Source organism: Scyliorhinus torazame, chromosome 16 (assembly GCF_047496885.1).
Source record: "Scyliorhinus torazame isolate Kashiwa2021f chromosome 16, sScyTor2.1, whole genome shotgun sequence".
Classification (NCBI taxonomy): Eukaryota; Metazoa; Chordata; class Chondrichthyes; order Carcharhiniformes; family Scyliorhinidae; genus Scyliorhinus; species Scyliorhinus torazame.
Genome location: NC_092722.1, coordinates 10,379,995 through 10,399,927, shown reverse-complemented (window position 1 = coordinate 10,399,927; position 19,933 = coordinate 10,379,995). Strand labels below are relative to the sequence as shown.

The 19,933-nt window shown below is 49.4% G+C and overlaps 1 long non-coding RNA gene across 1 annotated transcript; it reads right to left on the bottom strand.

The window, feature by feature from the left end:
* Positions 1-634: 634 nt before the first annotated feature.
* LOC140392574 (uncharacterized) lies at positions 635-7,426 on the bottom strand. Its single transcript, XR_011935390.1, has 2 exons — positions 7,265-7,426; positions 635-1,410 (listed from the first exon to the last, which is right to left on the bottom strand). It is a non-coding gene; the product is annotated as an uncharacterized lncRNA (long non-coding RNA).
* Between the last annotated feature and the right edge of the window lie 12,507 nt (positions 7,427-19,933).

The following is a 19,933-nucleotide window of genomic DNA, read 5'->3' as shown; positions in this document are numbered from 1 at the left end:
AACACCACTGGTCACAGCCCTCCAATCAGAAAAGCACCCTTCCATTGCTACTCTCTGCCTTCTATGACCTAGCCAGTTCTGTATCCATCCTGCCAGCTCACCCCTGATCCCATGTGACTTCACCTTTTGTACCAGTCTGCCATGAGGGACCTTGTCAAACTGCATGTGATCCTGGGATGACATCGCCCCAGAATATATTTGTGGCTCCCAGAGATGGCGGTCGGCCTTCCCTTTGCCAAGTCTCTTCCATCGCCGTAGACTTGGTTGAAGCTTCCGCTGCATGAGGTGCGACCAGTCCCTCTACAAAATGGTAACCAGGATCCCGTTTACATAGGGCCCCCATTTCCATATTAGGAGGGTTCTTTCAGAAAATGCTGTTATTCACTGCCAAACAGACCCCACCCCGCCTCCAAACATGTCTGGAAAACACAAGCACACCTATCCACAATGGAATTCCAGATGTTGGTATGGAATTCTTCTCTCTCGCTACGACCTCCTCCAGGAATGGAATTTTACAGCCCTGTTTCCCATCACCACATCCCCAAACCCCCTCCCACGCCCTCTCCTCCCGCGAATAATCACATTCCATACATGGGACGAGTCCCAAAGGGAGAACGATTGGAATATACTGAGGGAGAGAGAAGAAAGCGTGTCCTTTATTGTGAGGCACATTTTTCCACAGGTTAACATTCATCAGAAAAAATAAGAACCAATTAATGTTTGGGTTACCAGCAGAAACCAAACCTCGAAAGTGTGCATTGGCCCAACATTTACCACATCAAATTTTTAATGTTTCTTGTTCCTGTATTCAAATATTTACTCTCAAGGAGCTGCTTTCCCTCCCACTCTGCCGCCTGTTATAGAAAACAATTTAAAAAAAAAGTAGGTTAGTCGAGAACATCAAAGGTGCAACGTCACAAAGTGGGGAGTAGCCAAGGGAGAGTTTGCGTTGGGCCGGATACGGTGAAGTGTTTCTGAGGCAGTATACTTGCTGATTGCTTTTTCGCAATGCACACAACAACCAGCTAAGACACTGCCAAAGAAACGCCCACATTTGGCCAATGAAAAGGCTTCCCTTATCCTTGTCCCTCTCTCCCCACTCGCTCGTCATGAGTTGAGGCGACGACTGCAGCTGCTGCCCAAAATAGTTTGTGAGTTCGAGCCAGTTCCGGACTCTCTTTAACCCGCCCTGCGGAGAATCCAAATTGCAACAGCTGGCCAAAGAATGCACGATCAAACGCCGGCCCAGCCAATCGGAGAGAGACCCCAGCCTGCAAATAAGCTGGTTTAAAATCTTCACTCTTCACCAAGCTCTTTATTTTTCCACGACTGAAGCAGGTTTCACGGGACCTTTTGCCAAACGGGATGCCACAAATTGGTGCGTTCAGTCCAAACATCGGGAATCCACATCTAAAGAAATTAGACATTTCATTAATTACAGGTTGCTCCCTAGTTTCGGAAACAGTTTTACTTCACCAGCCCCCATCCCTGCTCCTGGTACCAGCAAGCTGGGAGATTTACTAAAGCCCCAAATCCTTCCCTGGTGGAACCTAAACTCCTGTGACAGAACGGAGCAGGTAACATGGAAGCCAAGTATTTTTAACTAATGTTCGCCTGGCTTCCTTGGGGCATGACTCTCTGGCGGGTTACAGATCTACAGGTGGGGAGGGCCCTCAGGTGTGAGCTTCAGATGCAACCCCCGTTAGCAGGCTATTCAACTATTCCAGCATCACAGGCAAGTCTAATTGTGTCCACGGCCAAGAGTTCACACAAGTACACAGTTCCTGCAGCGAGACTACATTGACTCAAATACCCCCCTGCCCAACATAGACAAATCTCAGCGACGCAACTCCCCCCCCGCCCCCCCCCCCCCCCCCCCCCCACTCAAACCTGCCAAATTTAGACAGGCTCATTTGTCAATTTAGACCCCAAAAAAGTGTCATGTAGGTTTCGCTGGCTAGGCCAGCATTTGTTACCCACCCTAATTGCCCCCGAGAAAGTGGTGGTGAACCATCTTCGTCAATCGCTGCAGTTCATGTGGTGTAGGTACACTCACTGTGCTGTGAGGAATGGAGTTCTAGGATTTTGACCTGGCAACAGTGAAGACGGCATAGTTCTAAGTCAATAACAACTTATATTTATGTAGCACCTTTAACGCAATAAAACATCCTAAAGCGCTTCACAGGAACATTATAAAATAAAATATGGGACACCAAACGGCAACAGAAGACATCAGGTCAGCTGACCAAAGGCCTGGACAAAAAGGTAGGTTATAAGAAGTGTGTGAAAGGAGGCAAGTGTGGTGGAGTTGAAGGATGGAATGATAGAATTTATAGTGTATAAAGAGGCCATTCGGCCCATCGAGTCTGCACCGGCCCTAGGAAAGAGCACACTACTTAAGCCCGTGCCTCCATCCGATGCCGTAGCCTAGTAACCCTACCTAACGTTTTTGGACACTAAGGGGAAATGTAGCATAGCCAATCCACCTAACCTGCACATCTTTGGAATGTGGGAGGAAACCGGAGCACCCGGAGGAAACCCACGCACACACGGGGAGAACGTGTAAACGCCACACAGTCACCCAAGGCCGGAATTGAACCCGGGACCCTGGAGCTGTGAGGCAGCGTTGCTAACCACTGTGCCACCGTTGTAGGTCAGGAACTCCAGAGCTGAAGGCCTAGGCAGCAGAAGCATGGTTACTGTTATAACCCGCACGGGACCCAAGGGGTAGAAGCAATTATCCTCCACGTGAGCCTTGTTGAGTATGGGCTCCCCCACTGAGGGGCGGGGAGCACAAGGACACTCTAATAACCTGTAGTATAAGGTTCGGCCAGTTTTGGAACCGACACCCCAGAGCACTAAAATCTGGAGTATTGTACAAACTATAACTTCGTAATTAAACCAGTTTCTATTATCCACTCGTCTCGGATTCGTCTGGTATCGCTAAACTGGCAACGAGGATATAAGTGGAGCTACTGTCGACGAGGCTGCTCATCAGACGAACAACCACCTCCTCTGCACTACAAGATTAAGGTTGGAATTTATTTTTCCAAGATGCCATTATTCAGAAGTTTGATGCGAGTATTGAGGATTGGACACAGCACGCTGAACATCTGTGCTACATTTTTTGGCCAAATGGTATCCCCCGGTGAACACCGAAATACGGTAGTCCCTTTAACTGCCTGTGGAGCCCAGATTTATGGGGTGATTAAAAAGCCTGATGCATCCCGCAGCCCCAGAAATCAAAGACTTTCAAAGAACTGGTGACCCTGGTTGCACAGCATTACAACGGCAGGCCATGGCAGCACGGTGGCCCAGTGGGTTAGCCCTGCTGCCTCACGGCGCCAAGGTCCCAAGTTCGATCCCGGCTCTGGGTCACTGTCCGTGTGGACATTCTCCCCGTGTTTGCGTGGGTTTCGCCCCCACTACCCAAAGATGTGCAGGGTAGGTGGATTAGCCACGCTAAATTGCCCCTTAATTGGAAAAAATGAATTGGGTACTCTAAATAAAAAAATAACGGCGGGCCATCAGACCTTGTGCAGAGATATCGTTTTAACATGGTGGAGAGGGCCCCAGGAGGGTCCATGACCGAGTTCCGAACACGGTTGAGAAAACTAGCCGGGTTTTGTGAGTATGACACTTCACTCTCGGAGATCCTACGAGATCGCTTGGTCTCTGTGGCGTCAATAATATGGCAACCCAAAGGAAATTGTTGGCCGGACCATGTTTAGACATGGGGCAGCACTGTAGCACAGTGGTTAGCGCTGTTGTTTCACAGGGTCAGGGTCCCAGGTTTGATTCCCGGCTTGGGTCACTGTCTGTGCGGAGTCTGCACGCTCTCCCCGTGTCTGCGTGGGTTTCCTCCGGGTGCTCCGGTTTCCTCCCACAAGTCGCGAAAGACGTGCTTGTTAGGTGGATTGGACATTCTGAATTCTCCCTCAGTGTACCCGAACAGGCGCCGGAGTGTGGCGACTAGGGGCTTTTCACAGTAACTTCATTGCCGTGTTAATCTATGCCTACTTGTGACAATAAAGATTATTAAGATTATTAAAATTAAATTTACAACAGGCTGTGCAGATTATGCTATCAAGGGAGAAGGCTGCAAAGGGGGGGCGTCAAGGGACCCCAGGGTATCGAGGTGAACATTGTTGGGCGCACCCCCTCCAGCTGTGCAGCACCATCCAGGACGGAAATCCCAACCTGCACCGCTAACTGTAGGGGCCCGCTCCAATGGTCCAGGCCCAAGGTAGCCAGGCGTGACACCTCCCCAGAGTCAGGAGAAGACGATGTAGGACGTGCCGATGTAGGACAACAGGGAACGCAAATCCCAAAGTAACCCACCATCATAATACAGGTATGTGCCAGCCCAGGACCCGTACTTTCCACAGTGACTGGCAGGATGAGGATTGTATGCAGTTAAATTACATCACAACACCCGTCTCAGTCTTACGTTCACAGATATTGGCGGGAACGTGCGCTGCAGCCAGGAACAGCAAGAGCGTCGCCCAGATGGACACAAGTGGACCAGACTGTTTGTACCAGGTAATGAAGTCTATGTTCGGAACTTCGCAGACGGCGCCCAGTTGATCTCAGGAACTGTTCTTCGCCAGACCGGACCGGTATAGCACCAAGTTCAAGCTCAAGGTCGCGTCATGAAATAACCCCACCTCAATCATATCAGAAACAGGAGGCCAGTAGGGCACAGAGCTCCTCGGGAGCAGCCACTTACTGACCAACCTACTCCAACTCTTCGAGACTCGAGAGCGGTGCCCAATGCGGGATAGGGTACAGAGATGCCAGAGGTTGTTGTTACGGATTCCGACATGGAAATCCCCGGCAGGGCCGGCCCAGCAGCGGCCAGAAGCATAGCCACGAGTGAAGAGGAGGAGACATCGTCCAACTCTACTGATATAGGAAGAGTTTGGAGGGGGAAGGATGTTATAACTTGCACGAGACTTACGGGGTAGAAGTAATTAGCCCCCCCCGCCCCCCCGCGAGCTTCGCTGAGTACGGGTTCCCCTGCTGAGGGGAGGGACGTCCGTGGACACTCTGATAACCTGTAATATAAAGGTCGTCCACTTCTGGAACTGACACCTCAGACCCGGCTGGGATCTGGAGAGTAACGTACACACTATAACTTTGCAATTAAACTAGTTTCTCTTATCCACACTCTCAGACTCATTTGTCGTCACTCAGTTACCAATGGCGGAGCAATTAAAATCGGGTAAATCAGGGGATGTGTGACTTGGAGCAGGGTTGGCAGGTGCCAGTGTTTCCATACACCTGCTGCCCTTGTTTTTGCAGGTGGCAGAGGCCGTGGGTTTGGAAGGTGCTGTTGAACGGGCTTGGGTGAGTTGCTGCAGTGCATCTTGTCGATGGTACACACGGCTGCCACGGTGCGCTGGTGGTGGAGGGAGTGAGTCCGGAAAGCGGTGACTGGGGTGCCAATCAAGCGGGGCTGCTTTGGCGTTGAGCCGCTTGCGGAGCTGGACTAACCCAGGAAAGTGGGAAATATTCCATCACACTCCTGACCTGTGCCTTGTAAATGGTGGCCAGGTTTTTGGGAGTCATTTCTAATGCTCCTTCTCAAATGGCTGGCACCGGGGAGTCGGCCATTTTTCTAGGTTGAGCCATTTCTGAATGAAATCTCAATGTAGTAGTGCCTTGGCGAGTTACACACCCTCCAGGTGGAATCAGAACAACATTGGTGGAGACCGTGGCGAAGGCGGAAGGGAAAGAGTGCCCCCACGGCACAGGCCCGCCCGCGGATCGGTGGGCCCTGATCGCGGGCCTGGCCACCGTGGGGGCACCCCCCCGGGGCCAGATCGCCCCGCGCCCCCCCCCCAGGACCCCGGAGCCCGCCCGCGCCGCCTTGTCCCGCCGGCAAGGTAGGTGGTTTAATCTACGCCGGCGGGACAGGCATTTTAGCGGCGGGACTTCGGCCCATCCGGGCCGGAGAATCGCGCGGGGGGGGGGCCCCACCAACCGGCGCGATTCCCGCCCCTGCCGAATATCCGGTGCCGGAGACTTCGGCAACCAGCGGGGGCGGGATTCAATCCAGCCCCCGGCGATTCTCCGACCCGGCGGGGGGTCGGAGAATCTCGCCCCTTGAAAGCATTGGGCGTGGTTGCTGTGTGTTTCCTGGTAGAAATGTCAGACAACAAACTATTCACTGGGCGCCCCTCTGGGAAATTGGCCATTTGTTCCCTTGCTGCTGGAACTGCCCCATAAGGAGAAATTTGGCTCCAAAAGATTATCACCCAATAGCCACATGAAGCAAAACTACTCCACTAGGAGATAAAAATAAAAAGCGTGGAACTTATTAGTTTCAAATCCCCTGTACTCCCAGGAGGTGATTATTCATTTTGCCCCAATCCTCCGTATAGCTGTTTTGACGAGAGGGGTGGGGGAGGGGAATTCCTGTTCAATGAAAGGAGAAGGATGTCCCAATATCAACGAGCTATTGACAAAGCAGCTTTCCTGGAATAGGGATATCGCAAAGTTACACATTCCCCCAATTTTACCAGTGGGTGATTAATTTATTTTTTAAATTTAGAGTACCCAATTCTTTTTTTCCAATTAAGGGACAATTCAGCGTGGCCAATCCACCTACCCTGCACATCTTTGGGTTGTGGGGGTGAGACCCACGCAGACACGGGGAGAATGTGCAAACTCCACACGTACAGTACCTGGGGCCAGGATCGAACCCGGGTCCTCGGCGCCGTGTGGCAGCAGTGCTAACCACTGCGCCGCCCCGCCGCCCCAGTGGGTGGTTAATTGTGCATTTTTCAATCGCACATTTACAGAAGGATTTCGTGCCCAACCCCGGGTCTATGTCCCCCATCGTCTCCTGCAGACCTGTGCTGATATTGGCCACCAGAGTTCCATTTTATCCCCAATTAACAAGATTCCAACCCGCTCTTCCTGCCCATTTTTTTTTTTAAACCCTGAAGTTGAAGAGAGAAGTTGAATTGATAAAGGGCATTTCGTGGCTTCAGCATTTCCCACAACCTGTGCAGCCAAACAACGACAATTGAATTGAAAACCGTGCTATAAATTGTAAATCCACACAGCAGCTCGGCTGAAATCGGCATTTTACCCCAAAGGCAAATAAGACTGGAATAAAAAGAAAGAGAAAAACACACTGAAGAGTATCGTGTACCAGTAAATAAACAGTAAACATTTCCGCAATGGGGGACGGATAAAGGTTTCACGGCAAACTTTGAAAAGACTGTAACGTAAAGAGGAAGAGAGAGGTTTCTACCTGTCTGCTTGAACAAACTTCCCGACGCCTGTAAAGTCAACGCCAGTTAGAAAGATATCTTCTGGGTCCCAAAGGGACTGCTCCTTCCCTCCTTGTTTGAATTCTGCTGCATTGTGGCACCTTCCTGAGCTACCTGCATTGAGGAGCTCATTGCTCAGCAAGGCGAGTGTGCATCCAGCTGACTACTTTATATACCAGTGACAGGTCGGCCTTGGCAACAACCACACCTAACTGTGAGTCACTGCACCCTTGCATTTCAGTTCTAGACTTTTATTCCCCACTTCCTTGTAGCACTTTCAAAGATAGACTCACATTGGGTTCAAATATCAAGGACCAAGAGGGGTGGGAGGGAAATGCACTGCAATCTTCTGAAGGGCAGCAAGCCAGGAAGGAGTAGAGACAGACTGGAAAACTGGCACAAGTGAAGCCAGGGCCAATTTCCAAACCAATAAGGTGGCGTTCCCTTGGCACGATTATTTAGGGAAACAACTTTAATTCCTCCATTCCCTTGCCAACACAGGCAGTGAGAGGGGAGGGAGGTGCAAAGAAGACAGCAGATGCATCTGAGAGACCGGCACTGCGGGAGTAGAATCATAGAACTTACAGTGCAGAAGGAGGCCATTCGGCCCATCGAGTCTGCACCGGCTCTTGGAAAGGGCACCCCACCCAAGGTCGACACCTCCACCCTATCCCCATAACCCAGTAACCCCACCCAACACTAAGGGCAATTTTGGACACGAAGGGCAATTTATCACGGTCAATCCACCTAACCTGCACATCTTTGGACTGTGGGAGGAAACCGGAGCTCCCGGAGGAAACCCACGCACACACGGGGAGGATGTGCAGACTCCGCAGACAGTGACCCAAGCTGGGAATCGAACCTGGGACCCTGGAGCTGTGAAGCAATTGTGCTAACCACTGTGCTACCGTGCTGCCCCAAGGTAAGGTGTGTAAGGTGTGCCCGTCAAATGTTTAACTTCTGCAACCGAAACAGAGTTTACAGGCGGCACAGTGGTTAGCGCTGTTGCTTCACAGTGCCAGGGACCCACGTTCGATTCCCGGCTTGGGTCACTGTCTGTGTGGAGTCTGCACGTTCTCCCCGTGTCTGCGTGGGTTTCCACCGGGTGCTCCGGTTTCCTCCCACAAGACCCGAAAGACGTGCTTGTTCGATGAATTGGACATTCTGAATTCTCCCTCCGTGTACCCGAACAGGCGCCGGAATGTGGCGACTAGGGACTTTTCACAGTAACTTCAAGCCTACTTCTGACAATAAAGATTATTATTATTCTCGATATCACAGGCTTTCAGGGCGGCATGTGATGCAGTGGTTAGCACAGGGACTACGGCGCTGAGGATCCGGGTTCGAACCCCGGCCCTGGGTCACTGTCCGTGTGGAGTTTGCACAGTCTCCCCGTGTCTGCGTGGGTTTCACCCCTGCAACCCAAAAATGTGCAGGTTAGGTGGATTGGCCACGCTAAATTGCCCCTTAATTGGAAAAAAATTTAAATTGGCTACTCTAAATTTATTTTTAAAAAATATCACAGGCTTTCAGAGAATTTTTAAAAATCACTGATGTACTCGTGTGATGCGCACTGAAACTCCAATGCAGTCTCAGTTCTGCTAACTGAATTGTGTTTTGTCTGTTCAGCTGATGTGCTTCCAATTAACCTGGCATTCAGCTAACACTGACAGGCACTTCCTTAATTCACAGGTGTGCCGTGACAGGTATAAATATTATAAGCATTCAAACTGGTTGGGCAACTGGCTTATCACACAAACACAGCAGAAGTGCCGATCATTCCTGCACAGGACACAATCTTGCTTCATTCATTAAAAATTCTGACCGTTTTCACAGGCTCGGCCAACTTGGGAAACGCTTTGGAATTCAGTTCAACAAGCTAGCAGCAAGCACTCCGGGGCAATGTTACACCTTAGCTGCTTCACAGTCTGTGCAGCTGAATGTGTGTTTAACCCTTTCCACACACACACACACACACGTAAACCCAAAAGAATGGAGGGAGAAAAACCTGGAAATGGAGGAAACCTGGAAGGATATCACAAAAGGCAGGACGCACTCAGGAGATTAGGCAGTGGCAGCAGGCAGAAAACTGACAGGTCAACAGCTTGAACCGTCTCCTGTTTCAGAATGGAAAATGGCAGATGAATACTCACATTGATAGAATCAAAACCAGCAAAGAACGGCACAAGTCGACAGCCGACATTGCTTTGCAAGTGGGGAATGTAATGGGTGATGAAGTTGTAATTTTCTTGGAATAAAGCAGGAGTGAGGAAGCGATTTCAAAGAGATTGCTATTACGGCTGCCATTTCTGCTTTCTTTCCCAGTGTAATGAGGAAGCGGTCTCTGTCACCAGAACAAAAAAACAACCGTCTCATTCTCATGAAGAGACGTTAACAGCACTACGTGGTCCTGTCTTCCACAAACATGACAACCTCGGAGCCCTTCAACGTAGCAAAATGGCCCGAGGGCCAATCGGACATGGAGTCAAAGCAGAGATTAAGAGGGGCGATCAAATGCTTGGTTTTAAGAAGGGTCATAAAGAAAGAGTTGGGTGAGGTGAGGCAGGTTAAAGGAGAGATTTTCAGAGCAAAAACCATGAAAGAATGGAAGGCGAGCTGAGGCCGGGCCAAAGGGAAGACTGTTTGAGAAGTGTGAATGGTGTTTTATTTTAGGGCCCAATCAACTAAATAGAAGAACAGAAATCAACTGAGGGAGAAATTAAAAGGGCCGCTCCTGAAAGATAATGGAGCCCAAAAAGAACAAAGAGGAGTGGAAACCTAGAAACATTATATCAAAATGTGAAAACCGGGGTCGAAAAAGCATTCCAACCCCTGTGGTCCCCACTGAGCATGGACGGCTATTGGAATGATACTGCCTGGAGTACACCTGCTTTAAGATGGTAATTGACAGCAGTTGTGCCCAATTGGAGGAAGATTAGGAGGTCATTGTTAGGGTACATAAACCAGTTCATACTGGCTGTCTGGTGGGGAACGAGAGGAGACTGTGCCATTATGGCGCAGTCTTGGAAAGAAACCTGGCTTAAGGAAAGGTCTGACTTCAAATTCATCCTTTCCTCAATGTAAGATTAAGGAAATGTACAAGGACAGAGGGCTGGAGGTTTGCTGGGGGTCACAGAGTTACATAAGAGTGGGTCGTGAAGGTATTTAAATCGGAGGAGGAGTATTTAAAATCTGAAGCATTGTGGGAAATGGGAGGCATGGTAAAAAGTAAAGACTTGTGTTTCTATAGCACCTATCCCATCCACAGGATGTCCAAGTGTATTTCCCAGACATTGATGTACTTCTGGGATGGCGTCACTGCTGCAATGTAGGGGCAAACTATAGCCCCTGAACTGAGGTGGATATGTTCAAATGGCCCAGAGATGGTTTAATTGACTGATCTCTCAACTGGGGAATGCATTGGTAGCACAGTGGTTAGCACAGATGCTTCACAGCTCCAGAGTTTCAGGTTCGATTCCAGGCTTGGGTCTCTGACTGCGCGGAGTCTGCACGTTCTCCCCGTGCCTGCGTGGGGTTCCTCCGGGTGCTCTGGTTTCCTCCCACAGTCAAAAGATGTGCAGGTTGGGTGGATTGGCAATGCTAAATTGCCCCTTCGTGTCCAAAAAAGATTAGGTGAGGTTACTGGGTTACAGAGATAGGTTGGAAGTGTGGGGTGCTCTTTCCAAGGGCCGGTGCAGACTCAACGGGCCGAATGGCCTCCTTCTGCACTGTAAATTCTATGATGTAAATCTTTTTCTCGAGTTCTCTACCCAAAGGCAGATCTGACCACAGCACGGTGATCTCCATCATGGATTGGGTAAAGAGGCAGGTCCTGAATCCCCCCCCCCCCCCCCCCCCCCCACCACCACCCACCCTCATGAGTCCATGTCACTGTAGTTATGGTCGAGGCTCCGATTCCTTTCCATGACATGGCTGATCAGGAATCTCTCCCACTCTCAATGTGTGACATTGGTGTGGGTTGGCAGGATTTGCAAGCTCGTGTGCAACCTGTTTGGTCACATAATGAACATTTCTTGACTATTTAAGTCCTGGGGTGTGGCTGGAACCCAGAGCCTCTGGCTGAGAGGCAGGGCCTCTCACTCCTCGCTGCACCAAAAGAACCTCCCACAGTGTGAAGTATGGGATGTGAGCAAGAAAAATGGGTTGAGTGACGATGAGAAAGAGAGAGAGAATTTCCCCTCCGGAACCCGAATATAGTTTGGGAATGTGAAGCCTAACCACAGCTTGCTACCAACTGAATTCTCAAGGGATTGGTAATATACTCTCAACTCCTGCTATCTTTGGGGTCATGTCAGCAATTCTTTAGTCAGGTGCACGCAGATTCTTGTGGTACAAATCTGGGAGTGTCTCTACCAAGATATAATATTTACCAAATAGCTTTCATTTGATAATCTAGTTCATACTGATTTATTTTCCACATCACAATGATACCCAGAATTATTACAAAATGTTGGATTATCCAACATTCAATCCTTAGTTGCCTCGAAGGCGTTAAGACTCAACTGCATGATGTGGAACTGGAGTCAGGTGTACGTCACCACAAAAGGACGCCCACTTGCTCCTTTGTGTAACAATGCACATCTCCACCTCAATCCATCTCTGCTGCTGAAAACACTCAGCTGGTCTTCAGCATCTCCAGACTCCACTATTCCAATGCTTTCCTTTTTTTTTATTTTCTAAATTTAGAGTACCCAATTCAATTTTTCCAATTAAGGGGCAATTTAGCGTGGCCAATCTTTTTGGGTTGTGGGGGCGAAACCCACGCAGACACGGGAAGAATGTGCAAACTCCACACGGACAATGACCCAAACCGGGATCGAACCTGGGACCTCGGCGCCGTGAGGCAGCAGGGCTAACCCACTGTGCCTCTGTGCTGCCCCCAATGCTTTCCTGACCAGCCTCCCAGCTTCCATTCGTCACAAACTTCACCTCGTCCAGAACTCTGCTGCTTGTACCCTCAACCCCTTTCCGCTCACTCAACACCCTCATTCTCGCTGATCGATTAAATGTTGAACTGAGGCCCGGTCTGACTTCTCGGGCAGATGTGGAATATCCCCAAGGCAATATGTTGAAGAGCAGGGGAGTTCTCGTCGACATGCTGTCTGGTATTTATCCCTTGAATAAGATCACAAAAAACAGAATATCTGGTCATTATCGCATTGCTGCTTTTGGGAACTTGCTGTGGACAAATTGGCTGCCGTGTTTCCCAAATTACCGCAGCGACTACAAGTGTTTCACTGGCGGTAAAGCAATTTGGAGTGCGCCATGGTCATGGATGACGCTACATAATGTAGTTTAAAAAAAAATAAAAATCCTCTTGTACTGAGGAACAGGAGTTTCCATGCTCACTTCTTTGTCTTCCATCTGGACAACGCCACTGAGAATCAAACTGGCTACGTGATGAGTGACAGGACACTTTGTCATTGCAAATGTCCAGGGTTTACAAGCAACCACTTTTGCGATAGTCAATTGAAGCATTCCTCAGCACACCACATGTACTGGGTGTATGTTGGCACCGAGAGAGTGCAACATTGGAGTTTCAGATGTGGTGTTGAACCAAGGTCTTGTCCGCCAGCTATGGGGTTCAAGTCGGCATTGAAAGGCCTCATTGCACCATTTGAAGAACGGCTGGTCACCTCACCAAAACAGAATTGCTGATCATTCTTTGCATTTCCACTGTTTTGGACCTGCTCTGTTTAAAACGGCTGCCACGATTGCCTGTTTGACAACAGCCGCTGAACTTACAAAGGAGCTCAGTGGACATGAAGTCTTTGTGGGATGGCTTGAAATGGTGTGATATAAGGTGTTATGAAAACGCAAACTGTATGATAGCAGGCGCGATGCGATTCACCATGTTTCAAGAGACCATTCTTGCCCTCGCTATCCAAACGGGAATGCCCTAAGGTCTCCGACACTCTCTGTGGCGGTTACTATCATGGGTGCGGTTTGACGGCTCAAAGTTAGGCCAGAGGCTGCAGAGAGGAGCCCAGGGTTGCAACTCTCCTAGAATTCCTTTCCAATCATCTCCTTGCGGGCCAGCAGAAAATGGGAACGCCCCCTGGCCATCGGGAGGCGGACCTGCCTTCTGATGTCACCAAGTTGTGACGCCATGATGCCCCCAATGAGAAGGCTGGGAGGAGATTTGATAGAGGTGTTTAAAATTATGAGGGGCTCTGGACAGGCTAGACGGGGAGGAACTGTTCCCACTGGCAGGAGGGTGGGGAAGCGGAGGTCACTGATGGTCAACGGCAAATGAAGCAGAGACTATATGAGAAACCTCTTCTTTTTAAGACCGCAATTACTTAGAATCTGGAATGCAATACCCGAGGGTGTGGTGCAGGCAGACTCAATCACGGTTTCAAAAGGCAATTGGACTATTATCTCGAGAGAAACAAGTCACGGGGCCACGAGGAAAGGGATGGGGAGTGGGATGAGCTGAGACCCTCGAGCAGCGGAGTAGCACAGGCAGCATCCTAACTTGGAAATATATCGGCCGTTCCTTCACTGTCGCTGGGTCAAAACCCAGGAACTCCCTCCCTCACAGCACTGTGGGGGTACCTGCACCGCACGGACTGCAGTGGTTCAAGATGACAGCTCACCACTACCACCTCCTAGAGCGCACTTAGGGGTGACCCACATCCCTGGAAAGAATATTGTTAAAGGTCAAGGGGCTGAATGGCTGTCTCGTTCTACGATTCTATACATCGTCATGACGTCATCGATGGTGCATGACCTGATCACAATCCTCTAACGCAGCACCTTTTTTTCCCCAAGGCACGGATAAACACTTACGCAGGCACTAAGACCATGCCAAAAAAAAGTACAAAGCCTTTCTGGCTGTCGTGTAACAACATCCGTGTGTTTTAGGTTCCACTGGAAACTCACCACCAGGGAACCAAATTATATAATCTAACAATCAAAGATCTATGTAATAGCTGATGTTATCTGCAAACGTACATTTATATAGCACCTGTCCCAACCGTAGGATGTTACACAGTGCCCCACAGCCAGAGGGATATTTCTGAAGTGTAGTCACTGTCGTATTATTGAAAACGCAACAGCCAATTTGTACACCGCAATCTCACGCAGACTGCAGGGCGACAGTGACCGGATAATCCATTTTTGGTGATGTTCCTTGATGGGCAAAGTTTGCCCCATTGTCAGGGACAATGTCCCTCCCTGCTCTTCTACAAAGTAACGCTCTGGAATCGTCTACGTTCGCCCAAGAGGACAGACGAGGCCTCAGTTTTAGTGTCTCGGCTGCAAAACAGCAGCTGCTGACAGCACAGCACTCCCTCCATACTGTCCTCGGAATGTCTGCCTACGCGCAGAATTCTCCAGTTGGGGGAGTCGTGGTGGGCGAGCGGCTGGTGGGTGCGTGATTTGGTAAGAGGTCAAAAAACAGTTTCCCGCCATGGGGGAATTAGTTTGCACTCTTGTTGTCTCAACCTTCATGGAAGGTTAAAATTGGGTGGAGTGTCCGATTGATTTATTTTGGAACCCTATTTGCATCTCATGAATGCTCATTCAAAACCCAACGCAACGGAATCCTGTTCCCCGTCTTGGCGAGGTAGATTCTTTCTTGGACTTTCGGGTTAGTAGACGCTGCTTTCAATTCCTTTCACTTTGTCTCCGAGCCAGGGGAGTCGGTGGCGTAGTGGTATTGTCACTAGGCTAGTAATCCAGGGACCCAGGGTAATGCTCTAGGGTCCCTGGTTCGAATCCCAGATGGTGAAATTTGAATTCAGTAAAAATCTGGAATTAAAAGTTTAACGAGGACCATGAAACAATTGTCGATTGTTGTAAAAACCCATCTGGTTCACTAATGTCCTTCAGGGAAGGGAATCTGCTGTCCTTACCCGGTCTGGCCTACATATGACTCCAGACCCCCACACAGCGATGCGGTCGACTCTTAACTGCCCCCCCCCCCCCAACTGAAATGGCCCAGCGAGACACTCCGTTCAAAGGCAATTGGAGATGGGCAACAAATGCTGGCCCAGCCCAGCGACGCCCACATCCAAGAACTAATAAAAATAACAGATATCTGTGTGTGTAGGGAGGGGTGTAAGGGGCACAGTAAGTGTGATTGGCTGTCCAACCGCCTGGACGTTACAGCCGCTGAGCTGATGGCGGAGCAGGCCACTTCCTGCCCGTCGTCCCACCAAGAGATGTAACATGCTCCTGCCGACTACATAACAAATGAGCTGAACAGGGCAAGATCTCACGCGGTCAGCTTCCCTGTTCTCCGACCGAAGTCACTCCGACTTCCACTCCCGTCAACAGGGGCTGGTTTAGCACAGGGCTAAATCGCTGGCTTTGAAAGCAGACCAGCAGCACGGTTCGATTCCCGTACCAGCCTCCCCGAACAGGCGCCGGAATGTGGCGACTAGGGGCTTTTCACAGTAACTTCATTTGAAGCCTACTTGTGACAATAAGCGATTTTCATTTCATTTCATTTTCAGAATGGACAATTCCGCCCCAAGTCTTGCACTCGGATTTCTGGGCAGGTTTGTCGCTCACTCCCTGCGAATGGGTAAATAGACTGACGGTAAAATTAACCTGTGAACAGCGGCAGCAAATGTAAATGCTGAGGATCTCCTTATGCTCACAGCCCTTAACATCCACAGACCTAAACATTTCTCAGGTTGCGTGTTCAGGAGATCTGTGACCGTGTCACACTGACACTGGTATCGATGAAACTCGCTGAACTGAACTCATTATAATGACTTGGAAAATCTGCAAACAACCCACACCCAGTAAACACAGAAGATTAAATGAAACCATGACACAGAGAGTCAAGACTATAATCATTATGTGCCTAAGCGTCGTGCAAAGAAAACAAGATAATGTGTAATGTTCCCTAGAATATTTCTTTGTTCAATGTGGCCTGTTTGTTGCAAGCGTGGCCCCTTTAAGATTGTTGCGTATGTCCTCCTCTTGAAGGGAACATTGGGTGTGCATTGTTTTTTATATGTGTAGTGTGTTCGAGATTGTTGGAAGGGAACCCTGGTTGCTGTGTGCTCAGACTTATGGTCCTTGTATTACTGTATCAATCATTCCCCTTTGTAGCTGAATGTTCATTATCTGAACCTCACATTAATGGTGCAGTCATAGAATCCCTACAGTGCAGAAGGAAGTCATTTGGTACATCGATTCCGCACTGACCCTCTGAAAGAGCATCTCATTCATCCTCAACCCCACCTAATCTTTGACACTAAGGGGCAATTTATCATGGCCAATCCACCTAACCTGCATGTGTCTTTGAACTGTGGGAGGAAACCGGAGAAACCGTGCCAACACGGGGAGAATGTGCAAACTCCACCCAGACAGTGACCCAAGGCCGGACTTGAACCCGAATCCCTGGCGGTGTGAGGCAGCAGTGCTAACCACCGTGACGCCCTCCTTCTTTCAAGGAATATGGATCTCTGATTCGTCTGGAGGTCAAAAATCAGCTTCCCGGTGGCATGGATTTAGAACATTCACTTCACGACTGCACATAGGCCGTGTGAACCTGGCGCGGACAACTTCTCCCTGGACTCCGAGGTCAGCAGACGCAGCTTTTACTTTCCTTCACACCGTCACAGAGGTATCGGCTGCCCGCAGCAATAGCTGTGCCAAGGAAGGGCACAGCGGAGAGGTGGCAATGAGGCAGGAACAAGAACAAAGAACAAAGAAAAGTACAGCACAGGAACAGGCCCTTCGGCCCTCCAAGCCCGTGCCGACCATGCTGCCCGTCTAAACTAAAATCTTCTACACTTCCTGGGTCCTTATCTCTCTATTCCCATCCTATTCATGTATTTGTCAAGATAAATGTCACTATCGTCCCTGCTTCCACCACCTCCTCCGGCAGCGAGTTCCAGGCACCCACTACCCTCTGTGTAAAAAACCTGCCTCGCACATCTCCTCTAAACCTTGCCCCTCGCACCTTAAACCTATGCCCCCTAGTAATTGACCCCTCTACCCTGGGGAAAAGCCTCTGACTATCCACTCTGTCTATGTGTAGACCTCTATCAGGTCGCCCCCTCAACCTCCGTCGTTCCAGTGAGAACAAACCGAGTTTATTCAACCGCTCCTCATAACTAATGCCCTCCATACCAGGCAACATACTGGTAAATCACTTCTGCACCCTCTCTAAAGCCTCCACATCCTTCTGGTAGTGTGGCCACCAGAATTGAACACTATACTCCAAGTGTGGCCTAACTAAGGTTCTAAGGACTTGGGGGGCGGTAGAAGAGTGAATGATCCTATGAAGTAACAGCGGGGAGGGACCCTTCCTGCTTCCCCATTCCCTCTCGCGGATACGTAATTAATGAGCTGACCAGTGCAAGTTTCATAGAAATTCATAGAATCCCTACAGTCTGCACCGACCATTCGAAAGACCACCGGGCACAGACCCAATCCCCGCCCGACCCTTGTAAAGCCACGTAACCTTTTGGACACTAAGGGGCAGTTTGTCACAGCCAATCCACCTAACCTGCACATCTTTGGACTGTGGGAGGAAACCGGAGCACCCGGAGGAAACCCACGCAGACACGGGGAGGATGTGCAGACTCCGCACAATCACCCGAGGTCAGAATCGAACCTGGATCCCCGGCGCTGTGAGGCAGCAGTGCTGACCGCCGTGATCTGCGTGTTCAGCCACGTGCTTTTCAGCGGACGTCACTCTGACCACTGGACTTCGTCTTTGGAACAGAAGATTCCGCCCACCATCTTTCAGATGAGATGTTGAACTGATGTCACATTTGTCTGTTCGGACGGATATCATTGATCCTGAGGCGGGGGGGGGGGGGGGGGCAGAGAAACACAAGGCCCTTTAACCCTCCGAGCCGGTTCTACCATTCAGTTAGGGTCATGGTTGGTATTTGACCGAACTCCCCACACTCGCCATTGCTTCATAATCCTTGGTAAACTAAAATCTTATCAATGTAAGTTTCAAACTAACAGTCGATCGAGGATCAATGACCATTTCTGGGAGCGAGTTCCAAACTTCCCCCACTCTTTGTCTTAGGAAATATTTTGGAGTTTCACTCCTGAAAACTCTGGCTCTAATGTTTTGACTATGTCCCCCAGTCATTAGTTACCCGAGCAGCAGAGGTCGTCACTCCCAATCTACCCTTTCTGTTCCCCTTCCAATTGACAATGTCCTGGTCAGCATTCCCCCCTCAACCACTCGCCACCAGAATAGATTGATTGGTCATTTATCTTATTTACTCTTGGTGTGACAATGCTGCGTGCAAAATAGTTGCTGCATTTTCCTGCGAGGTAATTCATTGGCCCGGAGGCATCCCGAGGATGTGGGTGGAGCTAGATGAATCCAAATGCTCTGTTTGCAATGGGAGGTCTTGCGGAGCAGTGGGTAGGGTCGCTGTCTCTGAAGCTCCGGGTTTGAGTCCTACCACCAGGACTTGATGGGCAAGGAAGGTGGGTTCATAAGCGTAAACCTGCACAAATCCTTCCAACGAACCAATGGCTGGCGGCACGAGCGGGAAGACGCCTAGTCAGTCACTCTTAATGCGGAGAGATGCCCCTCAAGCTATCAGCCTCTGCTGACAGATTAGCGACCTGTCCGGGAAAAACCTCGCTATGGGAACTGATGGAAGTCTGCCTTGTACACAGTGCGGGAAGAGAAGCAATTCTCTTTGTCTTAAATGTTGATTCTATTTTTTCTCTTTTCAGACACTGATGGGCCTGCTCTGCAATCACAACGTCTTCTGTATTTTTCTTTCATCCCGGACTGGCAGATCTCCTGTAGTATTCTTACTGTCAGAGGACATATTGCTTTATAATAACATTGGTCTTATATTAAAGACAGATATCTTGCTTTTGCAACTTTTTTTACTCCAAGTTAAAGTTCAGCAGTTTCGAAGTTTCAGTCCCTGAATATACATGTCTCAGATCTGAATAGAATCATAGAATCATAGAAGTTTACAGCATGGAAACAGGCCCTTCGGCCCAACCAGTCCATGCCACCCAGTTTTTACCATTAAGCTAGTCCCAGTTGCCCGCACTTGGCCCATAACCCTCTATACCCATCTTACCCATGTAACCATCTAAATGCTTTTTGAAAGACACAATTGTACCCGCCTCTACTACTACCTCTGGCAGCCCATTCCAGACACTCACTACCCTCTGAGTGAAGAAATTGCCCCTCTGGGCCCTTCTGAATCTCTCCCCTCTCACCTTAAACCTATGCCCTCTAGTTTTAGACTCCCCTACCTTTGGGAAAAGTATCTAGGACAATGTTTTTTAAAAAAAGAGGCCTATTTGTCAAATAAAATTAGTCAAATAAAATGCCCTGTAGCAAAATGATTGCATTTCCCGTGAACTTATCACACAATATAGCACATTGTGCTGGGAGGTCTCGTGCTCTTCGAACTACACCTCTTGCCTACATATGCTTACAATGTAAAAACGTGTTCATTTCTGTAAGAATTTAAGTTATGTCCAATCATCCTACCTTGAACTGCTTCAGGATGTCAGGAGGGGAGTGACTTTTTGACTTGCCCCTGTTGGTGTTTTTTACTCCACGCTGTGTATCGCCTGAAAGTGACAATCGGTGTGTAAATAAGCTCCAGCTATGAATCCTCCAACTTTCTGGGTGATCGCAGGCAGGTTGTAAATCCCATACA